The sequence below is a fragment of the Scyliorhinus torazame genome, chromosome 14, assembly GCF_047496885.1.
Source record: "Scyliorhinus torazame isolate Kashiwa2021f chromosome 14, sScyTor2.1, whole genome shotgun sequence".
Classification (NCBI taxonomy): Eukaryota; Metazoa; Chordata; class Chondrichthyes; order Carcharhiniformes; family Scyliorhinidae; genus Scyliorhinus; species Scyliorhinus torazame.
Genome location: NC_092720.1, coordinates 138898270 through 138902691, shown reverse-complemented (window position 1 = coordinate 138902691; position 4422 = coordinate 138898270). Strand labels below are relative to the sequence as shown.

At 49.5% G+C, this 4422-nt stretch overlaps 1 long non-coding RNA gene across 1 annotated transcript; it reads left to right on the top strand.

Annotated features, from left to right (window-relative positions):
- Positions 1-1298: 1298 nt before the first annotated feature.
- On the top strand, positions 1299-4219 carry LOC140389360 (uncharacterized). The gene is made up of 2 exons (XR_011934358.1): positions 1299-1440; positions 4071-4219. It is a non-coding gene; the product is annotated as an uncharacterized lncRNA (long non-coding RNA).
- The last annotated feature ends 203 nt before the right edge of the window (positions 4220-4422 follow it).

The window sequence follows — 4422 nt, the reverse complement described above, 5'->3', positions numbered from 1 at the left end:
GCGTACAATAAAACTGTGATTGCTACTTTACAGATGCTCCACCAGGATGTAAAGCACTGTTAGATGAGGAACGGTTGAGGACCCCGGGCCTGTACTCGTTGGGAGTTTAGAAGGATGAGGGGGGGATCTTGCCTGGATAGGGTAGACGTGGAGAGGATGTTTCCACTTGTAGGAAAAACTAGAACCACTGGACACAATCTCAGACTAATGGGACAATCCTTTAAAACAAAAATGAGGAGGAATTTCTTCAGCCAGAGGGTGGTGAATTTGTGGAACTCTTTGCTGCAGAAGGCTGTGGAGGCCAGATCACGGAGTGTCTTTAAGACAGAGATAGATAGGTTGTTGATTAATAAAGTGATGAGGGGCAATGAAGGAAGAAGAATGGGGATGAGAAAAATATCAGCCATGATGGAATGGCAGAGCAGACTCGATGGGCTGAGTGGCCTAATTCTGCTCCTATGTCTTATGGGTATCCTAAGAATAGAACCATAGTAATTATTTTTTAAAATAAATTTAGAATACCCAATTCATTTTTTCCAATTAAGGGGCAATGCAGCTTGGCCAATTCACCTACCCTGCACATCTTTGGGTTGTGGGGGCGAAACCCACGCAAACACGGGGAGAATGTGTAATCTCCACGCGGACAGTGACCCAGAGCCGTGATCGAACCTGGGACCTCGGTGTCGTGAGGCAGCAGGGCTAACCCACTGCACCACCATGCTGCCCAGAACCATAGTAATAAGGGTAAGTATAAAAGTAATATTACCAATGGCGGAATCATTCACTTTAAAATATTTTAAAATGAGACTCCCTCACCTGTGAAAAACAGAATACTGTGGTTGCTGGAAATCTGAAATGAAAACAGAAAATGCAGGAAAACTAAGAAGGTCAGATAGCATCTGGAGAAAGAAACAAATGTAAACTTTTCAGGTGGATGACGCGATGCTGAAGAGCTTAAGTTAAAAAGCCTCCTTAAAGATTCACAAATATGTACAGCCAGCGAAAATTCCCCCAAATGTTTAATTTGGCTTGGAGGCTTGACTACTTTTTTGGGGTAGGGCCGGTTTATTAAACTAGCGCAATAGGCAGAGGAAATTGGATTTGTTCCAAATTTATTTGCGCATGAACTGCCTTGAACTTTCGCCCTGCTTTCTGATGTCAGGTGAATTGCACTGAATCCTCAATAATCAAGCATGGCACTCAAAATCTTAGTGATTTATAAACCTGAACATTAGCTCAGAACCTTTAAATAAGTTTAGCTGATCTGTCAACCCTTGAACCTCGTCAACGCATTTGTAACTGGTTTCAGGGTCAGTATGAAAGGATTCCTTTGATGGAGAATTCAACACCTTCTGTGCTCTGGTCTTATCAAGCTTGTGTCTGCACAAGGAATGAGTTTGTGGCCCTGACTGTACCTAGGCATCAGTCAGCTGTGACATGGTAAGAAACTTTCCGCTTATCGAAAATCTCGGCAACTGGGGAAAAAGATCTGAAGGGTCAAGATTGCACAAGGACAGAGTGCTGGGAAAGAGCTGTCTAGCAACAAGAAAAAGAAAGGCACAATGGTTAACACTGCTGCCTCACAGCCTGAGGGACCCAGCTTCAATTCTGGCTCTGGGTGACTGTCTGTCTTTGTGGAGTTTTCACATTTTCCCCATGTCTGCTTGGGTTCCCTCCGGCTGCTCCGGTTTCCTCCCACACTCCAAAGAAGTGCAGCTTAGGTGGATTGGCCATGCTAAATTGCCCCTTAGTGTCCAAAGGTTAGGTGGAGTTACGGGGATAGGACTAAGTTGGGTGGTCTTTGGTGCAGACTCGATGGGCTGAATGGTCTCCTTCTGCACTGTAGGGATTCAAAGAAAGACTTGAATTGTTCATGATCACTCCATGTTTCAAAGTACTTTTCAGCAAAGAAGTACTTTGAAGTATATTCACTGTTTTAATGTCGAAAATGCAGCAGCTATATTGCACACAATTCACTCTCACAAATAGCAACCCAATTACAACCAGATAATCTGTTATTTATGATGTTGATTTAGGGATAAATGTTGGCCAGGACTTTGGGATAACTCTCCTTTTCTCTTCCCAGTGATGAGAATTTTTACATCCTACCGAGCAGATGGGATCTCAGTTTAATACCTCAAGCAACCCTGACAGTGCAATGTTCCCTCAGGACTACACTGAAAAACCAGCTTTGATTTTTTTGAGCTTAATCCCTGGACTAGGATTGGAACCTAGAACCTTGTGATTCAAAGACCATGGACGGGATTCTCCAAAATGGAGGCAGAGTGTTTGTGCCATCGAGGTTGACGACGGCGCAAAACGGCCCCTATCCCGACCGATTCAGGCCCGATAATGGGCTAGGAGCGGCGCTGCGTCATTTACACGCACCAGGCCTTGGCGCCGCGTAAAGGTGGCACCGCATACATGATGTGGCTGGCGCCGCATAACTAGCGTCACCCGCGCATGCATAGTTACCGTCCTCTCCGAGTCCGCCCCGCAAGAAGATGTCAGACGGATCTTGCGGGGCTGCGGAAGAAAGGAGGTCCTCCTTCAGAGAGGCCTGACCGACGATCGGTGGGCACGATCGCGGGCCAGACCCCATTTGAGCCCCCCCCCGTGGTGCAGGACCCCCCCCCCCGCAGGCCGCCCCCCCAGCCTTCCCGCGCTGTTCCCGCCAGCAGCGACCAGGTGTGGACGGCGCCGGGGGGAACCCGCCGTTTTGGGCTGGTCGCTCGGCCCATCCGGGCCTGAGAATAGCAGGGGTGCCAGAGAATCGCCATTTTGGGTGTCTCGGGCGATTCTCCGGCCTGCGCCGCGCGGAACTCGATGGGGCCGTTCTCGCCGCTTCGGAGAATCGCGGGAGGACGTCGGACTGGCGTCACGGGAAAATTTGATGACCCAGGCGATTCTCCCAACCGGCGCGGGAGCGGAGAATCGCGCCCCATGTGCTATCAATTAAGCCATCGCAGACACAGCATTTAAGGAGTTGCCTTTTACATAGTAGAGACCAGGGGCTGGATTCTCTGGTCGCCGACGCCAAAATCATGTTCGGCAAACGGCCGGAGAATCCAAATTCCCGACGAAATTGGGTGAAGTGCCACTTTCGCGATGCTCCGCCCCTCCACATATCAATGGCCTCAAGCCATTGCCTGAGGCCCACCCCCTGATGCCTGCCCTCGACCGCCTGAGTTCCCGATGGCGCAGGACATGTGTGGTCTCATCCGTCAGGAACTCGGCGTGGCGGCTGCGGACTCAGTCCAGCGCCGCCACAGTCGGGGGGGAGGGGGGGGCCCGATCCACTGGAAGGGAGGGACATATTCGGGGCTGGGGGCACTGTGATGGGGCGGGCCGGGTCGGCGAGCGACCTCCGCCATGAAGCACGTCGCAGCCGCTGCAGGCCTCCGGCACGCGCGGCCACGCACCTGACAATTCTCCAGGCCATATCGGCAGCTAGAGCCGGGTGCTGTTACACTGCCTCCTTACTAGCCCCCAGCAAAACGGGGAATTGGTGGACGTTTTGTGCCAGTTTTTCTGGTGTACAACGCCACCGTACCCACACCGGCGTGGGGACATAGCCCCAGAGTTGGAGAATCCAGCCCCACTTCTTTTCTGAATTTCAACAGATTTGTCCTTGATCAGTCCTGTTGTAACTTGTGTCTCTTCACTGGCTTTGGACCAGGCAACGAGGTCCAGGCTGACGCCTAGTAATCCTGTGTTTTGCTCAGAGAGTTTAGCAAACTATTCACCTTTTTTAATATGTCCCTCCCCCTACACCCCGACATCTCTGAACAGTTTAAGAGATTGGATTAAGTGAGGCGTGTAGACTCTTTGCTGGTGAAGTGTTGGCACTGTAGAGCCAGGGCTTAACTGTCAGAGTGGCGTCAAGGCTATGTTTGTGAGGAAGATTAATGATTGGTTTTTGTGTGAGGAAAAGAGTCAGAGAGAGAGAGAGCAACACAGCAAAATGTGATTGGTGGCCTCCATGTCCGGGTGAGTGATTAGTTTTAGCTGTGCAGATAATTGATTCCAGGCAAAATAGAGATAGATTTAATCTAATTGCTTCTTTATAGAACTCATACACAAGCCCAAAGAGCAGAGAAGATGCTCTCCTGATATGACCTTGGGCCAGATGTTGAAGATGCACCTCATCATATCGCAGCCTGCAAGACTTCATCAGTCATGTGGCATTAAAAGCTTTGATCTACTTTCACCTTCGAAAGAGTGAAGAGGCTGAACATTTACTTTCTCTAGAAAAGAGACGGTTGAGGGATGGCCTGTTGGTAATCTTTAAAATTATCAAAGGATTCAATAAAACAGACGTAGAGATGTCTCCACATGGGGGGTGAATCCAGAACATGTGGTCATGAACGCACGTTAGTCACAAATAAATCGAGTGAGGAATTTAGAACAAATCCAGAGTGG